Source organism: Rutidosis leptorrhynchoides, chromosome 11 (assembly GCF_046630445.1).
Source record: "Rutidosis leptorrhynchoides isolate AG116_Rl617_1_P2 chromosome 11, CSIRO_AGI_Rlap_v1, whole genome shotgun sequence".
Lineage (NCBI taxonomy): Eukaryota > Viridiplantae > Streptophyta > Magnoliopsida > Asterales > Asteraceae > Rutidosis > Rutidosis leptorrhynchoides.
Window position 1 is genome coordinate 366,427,745 of NC_092343.1, and position 7,501 is coordinate 366,435,245.

The 7,501-nt window shown below is 34.9% G+C and overlaps 1 long non-coding RNA gene across 1 annotated transcript; it reads right to left on the reverse strand.

Annotated features, from left to right (window-relative positions):
• Positions 1-3,450: 3,450 nt before the first annotated feature.
• LOC139877083 (uncharacterized) lies at positions 3,451-4,700 on the reverse strand. The gene is made up of 3 exons (XR_011768459.1): positions 4,580-4,700; positions 4,001-4,125; positions 3,451-3,921 (listed from the first exon to the last, which is right to left on the reverse strand). It is a non-coding gene; the product is annotated as an uncharacterized lncRNA (long non-coding RNA).
• Between the last annotated feature and the right edge of the window lie 2,801 nt (positions 4,701-7,501).

Here is a 7,501-nt window from a genome sequence, read left to right on the forward strand (position 1 = left end):
GTGTCAGTCAAGAAGGATGTGTTTATCCAAATTGTTAGTTAGCTTTAAAGTTTATCTTAATTTGAATTTATGTTTGATATTTATCCGTATTATTTGTTTTTAGTATTTAACAACTCTTGTTATCTTTTTGTAGTCAGACTTTTGTTTTGATAATTAATAAAAAGAGAGTGACGATCAGAGCCTTTGGCTTTTGGTTATTTTTTTGGTTTTTAGCTTTTGTTCATTAAATTGATTTAATAACATAAGTTATAAATAGTCACGTAAGTTCTCATTTAAGCCATCGATCCGTAAAACCACATTACTTTTGTTAATCATTTACGTAGTATTTGAGTTGATTAGTGGACAACTTAAATACACAATATACTAGTAACTAGATTTAAGAGCCCGTGCGTTGCACGGGAGACTTATAATCTAACTAAATCGAAAACTAAAATGTTGTATCATTTGAAGTTATGATTATGACAGTCTCACAAGTATCGTTGTATCAAATATTAATGGCTTTAACGTTACTCATCCTTGTATATATACATTAGGTTGTAACATTTGCCAATATATCTTACTACCAGGGGCGGTTTTTAATGGGGATAGGCGTGGCAGCCGCCCAAAGTGGATTTACAATTTTCAGTGTAAATTTTTTGAATTTTTCGACTTTGCCCCGGTGGATTTTTTTTTGCCCCAAAACCTTTAAATCTTGCCCAAAAATCTCCAAATTTTGCCCAAAACCTTCAAATTTTATCCACAAATGTTAAAATTTTGCCCCAAAATCTCCATATTTTGCCCAAAAAATTGCCACGGTTTTAATTTTTTTTTTTGCCCCCAGTGACTTGGAATCCTGGTACCGCCACTGCTTGCTACAACCTATGTTATGCGTATATGTCTTCCAAATGGATCATTTGAAATCTCATTAATAACCTTATTAATGTATATCTTTATATCAAATGAGCCTGTGCGTTGCAACAATATAATTTCAACCTATTAATTGACCGTTCAAGTAAAATATAAAATATGTAAAAGCTTACCTCTTATGTAAAATCAAAAATCAACAAAAGAAAAAAAAAAGTCGTCACATGAACATAAAGTGATCCTTCCTGCTGAAAAGCTTGCAAACTTGATAGCGTGTATCCGTTGGGAAGTAGGCCCGAGAGCAAATGTATCCTTGATAGCGAGTATCCGTTGGGAAGTATGACACCAACTACCTTTTATCATTGTGAGTGGCTAATTTAGTTAAATATGTTAAACTTCCTTGCCTCCAATCGACAATTATACACAAATGTATTGCATCAATTAAAACCAAATCACCAGAAACCATTGCACAGAGATTTACATCATCCCACAATAACATCAAAGGCTTACAAAATAACACTTTCAAAAGATAGTTGTAAAAATTCGTAAACAGTCGGACATGTATTATCAAAACGATGTAGAAAGTTGAATAAAAAACACTTTAGATAGTCTAAAGGGTTATTGTAAAATGTAAATAATGCATATAAGATAAGATTAACTATTAGTAGTTGCAACTTGTAAAATGTAAATAATGCATATAAGATAAGATTAACTATTAGTAGTTGCAACTGATGATCACATACCTTGCTGGTGAAAATATATGCCCATTTCTACAAATATGTCCTTCACTTGAACATGATTGTTCACGTCGTCTCCAAATATATGAAGTGCACCTGCAACCTTAAAAGTCGAAAGTAGTATATAACAGTGTATAACGGGGTGATCCTTATCAATCAACTTCAATCAAGACATATATTTAAGCATATAATAGTAATTCGTGAGCCTATGTACACAAACTCTGACTCGATTTTTCCAAATAAAGCCCATGTACAGTTTCACTTTAAGAATTTAAATTTATTTATGACAAAAATTAATTTTACAATGATCACTAACCCGTACGAAGAATGGGAGTGGTGTTACACTTCTATAAGACCATTTCTAAAAAATACGAATATGGTATAAGTGGTAAATTTGACTCATTTAAGTTGTATGTCATCTCCAACATGTGATGCAATAAAAGTAAAAATAAAAATAGCTAAATAGAAACTGGTTGAGGTGGTCCAACGATAGAAAATCACTACAATAACAATATGAAATTTATCATTCCAAATGTTGAGAAAATAATAGAAGTGGAAAACGTCATACCTTATTTTGGATAACACGAGCAAGTGTATACTTCTCACTCACATCTCCATCATGACGTGCTCAACTCGAATGAAAATACTCCACTAAGAAAACACACCCTCTTTTCTCTGAGTTCGGGATTGGGTTAATAACTTGCTAAAAGCATCATATACTTCACTAAGAAACACTTTTTATATGAGTGCTCATAGATAATGCGATACGAATAAAAATAAGTATATTTTAATAAAAATTTATATTTTATGCACGACAACCCAACAAAATTGTAACATCTTTATAACTTATGTTAACAAATGTGTTTCATACTAAAACAACACAAATTGAAGAGAATGCATAGCTAAATAATACCTAAGCCTCTAATCAGTTTACCAAGGTGTTAACAACCTTTTGTACAATAGTAATAATCACTTTGTGGCATGAAACAAAAGTGAAGAGGTGAATTACTAACCTTAGAGTATATACAAACCGATATAATTGACTTAACTTTTCAGACTGCCTAAATCTCACCACAACTGTAATGCATATAGTTTTAACCATTTTGGGGTAAATGGCACCATAAGGTGACTATCTGCTTTTAAACGTCAGGTACTGACCTTTGTTCAGTCAATGAAATTTGTTCAGCTAAATTGTACATAACAAAAAACCATACCATTATATGTTATACCTTAAATGGTCAAAGCAAGTTCCAACTGCAAAAATGTAAATGAAATAGCAATTGGTGTTTTGGGTACTAAATATTTAACTGTGAAAACAAATTTCTACCATTCACATGTAGAAACATAGACAGTAGCATCAAAATGAAAGGATATCAAATAATTGATAGAACAACAATGCAATTACTAAAAAACAAATTACCATAACATAATAATAACATGGATCAAAAGTGGATTAATTTTTTTTTATGAGGTAATCCTAAAGCCAAAGTATAGATATTAATATAGGGGGGACATTCACAAATTATTGGCAAAAGTAAAAACATTAATTTTTGAAAGAAAAAAAAATATGTAACATACATCAAGAGTAACCTAGAAGTAGTCAAAGAAGTGTAAACAATCGCTGCAACAACAACAACAACAACAACAACAATACCCAATCCCGCGCCTGCGAGGTATGGGGGAGGTAAGGTGTAGACAATCCTTCCTCTACCCTAAACTAGAAGAGAAGTCGTTTCTGTTACCACGAGTCGAGAGAATTCTCCACCCACGGTAAAGGAAATTCATCCCCCTCTCTACTCCAGGGTAGAGAGATTGCTTCCGTGAGGACCTCCGGCTAAAAAAAGACTCTTTTTTTTTTTTTTTCCCTATCTCTCATGAACTCTGTCTAGTAACTCGTCAAATACTATCGGTAAGAAATTATAGAGCGTTTCAAATTTAATATTCCGAGAGAGAGTCAAGAACACTCTTATGCAATTGTGCCACCGTTTAAAGTAAAGATATCTAAATTCAAAACATCTTATATCATAAAGATTAAATTGCATACCTTCAAATTCAGATATGAAACTTTAGATGAAAGAATATCATTGGCAAATGCATTTGTAATGTCTTCACAGACCATGTAGATAATACTGAAACCTGAAATCACCATAAATTAAAGAGCGTTGACCATCATAACCACAAAGTTGCCTATGATTAGCCGTAGATGAAATCAAGATCCTGGAACCAGCAAACCGCTCTCCCTTTGAATATAATATATTATGATCCCAGAATAATGACCGCCTCTTGTTATTTTAACTTCGAAAAAACCCGAGTCATTGAATCCACTACAACTAATAGCAATCTGATTCCATCATCACAAAGACTTATCACAAATCATAAACTCGTAGAAAATTTTGATTGCGATAGATTATAGATATAACCTGAAATTAGAACTATATTAGCTACCCGTTGGAAATTACTTGATGTGCCTTAAGTACTTCAGTTCAATAATCTACGGCACCACACGACAAGGAATACACGGCAAAACTTATTCACGGCTTATTGCCTGATAATCATGAGTAGCATCATAAAATTAGGGTAAAATAATACGATAGTGAGAATTTAATTCTGACAGAAATAACTAAAGCTAACATTTAATAAAACCCTAGAAATTAGAACGAAATTACAAATATTTCCACATTAACCTAAAATCGAAGCTGATACATAATTTCAAAACTTATTCACGATTTCATTGCCTGAATGTCATGAGTAGCATCATAAAATTAGGATGAAATTATATGATAGTGAGAATTTAATTATGACATAATTTAATTATGCCTCATACTGATCAATTCCCTCCCAATTTCCTGCTATTTTTTCAAATAAAAAAATTCTATAAAAAATTGGAGAACTTGAAAAACTATCACAGGATTATCAGAACGAAAACGAAAATTAATAGAATCCGAAATAACAAATAAAAAGATAAATAATTGTTAACATAAATTTGTTTAAACATATACCGCTGTGACTAAAATCTCCTGATAAGATATGTATCAATAGATCATAGAGTGTTTAGGGTTTTTTTTTTTTTTTTTTTGAAGAGAGAGAAAAATTGGGTGTACATGAAAGATTAGAAAAGGGACGGATCAGTTTGGGAGAACATAGATCAATTTAAGGGATTAATAGGACAGGTGTCAGACTCACATAATTAGTGAATTTTTTAATTCAAAATTAGGAGAAAAAAGGATTTGTTGAGGATGAATCTGGATGCGCCACGCGGATTTAAGTTACCGGATTAGTAATACAGATAATACAGAAGATACATAGTCGTCACCTAGTGTTTTAGTTTGGAAGTTAGTGTTCATCATGACCATTTTTATAATTTTACCATTTATTTTCTTTTTGTCTTCTTCGATGTGAATCACACCTTGTTAACCGAAAACTGAACCAAATACAATATCAATTTCAAATTGAAAATCGAATGCAAATTCGATTTAATTTTTTTCTGTTTTCTTTCAATTCAATTTTAGGGTTAATCGGTTTGAAACCAAATATTGAACACCCGATGTCTACCTACCCGTTAAATGATGGGTGCTCATGATATAAAACATAAAGTAGAAATAATTATTAGGCGATTATTTGTCTCAAGCCCAACTCTATTGACTATGCTTGTGTAGCGCATTTATTGTATTTGGTAATTCTAGGTTTCAATGCTTGTATCTATATATTGTGATGGTACGACAATTTGTAATAAGGGAATATTAATAAGATCGCATATATCAGGTTCGATGATCTGTTATTATATGTGGATGATATCACTCTGATAGTTTCATCCACTAATTTTCTTCAACGGCTTGCATCTCTTCATAAGGAGTTCTCAATGACTAACCTTCACCCGTTGAACTACTTACTTGGCATTTCTGCCACTCGTACACCTTCACAAATGTTTCTTTCTCAAAAGAAGTACGACACTGAGATACTTGAGAGCATTCTCCTATGGTTAAGTGTAACCCTTGCCGAAACCCTGTTGGCACTGGCACCAAGCTAACTGCTAATGAACCTACCTTTTCGAACCCCACTATGTATTGCAGTTTGGATGGTTCCCTTCAGTATGTCACCTTTACACTTCCATATAATTCTCATGTTGTGCAGTAGGTTTGTCTATTATGCATGATCTGTTGGAGTATCACTTATCGGCTCTCTCACAAATTCTTAGGTATGTACAAGGTACTATCGATCTTGGACTACAGTTTTTTGTCTCCACCATTACGACTTTGTTTGCATACTCTGATGATGATTGGGCAGACTTACCCACTACTCGAATATCCATGTTAGTTTATTGTGTATATCTAGGCAATAAACTCTTGTCATGGTCTTCTAAGCGCAAGCTTATTCCTTATCGTTTCAGTACCGAAGTAGAGTATTGTGGCATTGCAAATGCCATTGCAGATGCTTGTTAGATACATAAATTACTTAAAGAGCTTCACTACCATCTCTTCTCGGCTACGCTTGTCTATTGTGACAACGTGAGTGAACTCTTATCTCTCATGCAAACCCATTCAACTTCAACGAACCAAACACATAGAGATTGACATTCACTTTGTTCGGGATTTGATTACTAAAGGACAGGTTCACGCTCTTCATCTTCCGTCTCAATATCAGTACGCAGATATCTTCACTAAAGGTCTTCCGACTGCATTATTTGACGAGTTATCCACAATGTTCTCGTTCCAACTGCGGAGTGATGTTGACTGATAATCTGTCTCAAGCCTAGCTTTACTAGGTATGCTCTTGTAGCCTATTTATTGTACTCGTATTATGTTATTTTAAGTTTCCATGCTTGTATCTATATATTTGGGATGGTACTATCATTTGATATTAAGGAATGTCAATAATGCAATATATTTTACATTCCAATGTGAAATACTTATATTTCAATTACGCTCATATTCATCTCACTCCATTTTTCCATCGTTCTTTTTTCAGGTGTAACCCTGCTTTACATTGGTCGCTGCCACCATCATTTTTCAGTTTCACTTCCTCATCTCCTCCTGATCTTCATGTAAGTTTGTAAGTCTCCATTTCATTTCTCTTTTTCGACCATCGACATCTCGCTAGTGGCTTGAGTTTCCTTTTTTCATATTTTCCGATTAGGTGGTGAGTTTTCCTCTAACCACCCTTTATTTGCCGCCGTTCTCGCGATGAAATTGGGGGTGTTGGGTGGTTTCCTTGGCGACTGCCTTTTTTCTTCCGATTACCTTGTGGTTGTAACATTCCGGCAGTTATATGGGTTCTTTGGTGAACATGGCTACTCCCCACCACCATTCTAGTGGTGTGAGTAGTTTTGGGCGCTTGGATCCTCTCTTCGTTGGTGTGTTCCACGTTTTTCGGTTACCAGTAGATTTACTCTGGCCGCTGTGGTTTTCTTATTTTTCTTCAGTTTTTAGGGCGAATCTAGACATCATAGACTCGCCACCACCGTTCTCGTGATGTCTTGGCTGTGGTGGCCTGGATTTTTTTCCGGCTGGATCTGTCTAAGCCTGGTGTTCAAACGAGCTTACTGGAACCACCATGGACAACGATGGCTGGTGGCTCTCCACCCTACTGGTAGAGGCCACATGTAGCTATTGTCCTTTGGTGGTCTACCTCTTTCTTCTACTTTCCTCACTTGTTTACAGGCTCCTCTGGTGGTTCACCACCTCAGTGGTGGTGACCACCGGGTTTTTAGTTGTTTGTGGTGGCGCTGTGGTGGACCACCACCCTGTTAGTGTGGATCACCATGGTTTGTGGGCGGTGGAGGTGGTAGTTTTATTGTTTGTTTGACTTGGGTCGGATTTTGTTGTCGCTGGTTGTCTTGTTGGGACCTTCCTTGTTTCGGTTTTGCCTTCAGGATTTGGACCGGGCGACGATCTTCATGTTAGAGATTTGGTTTTCATGCTTGG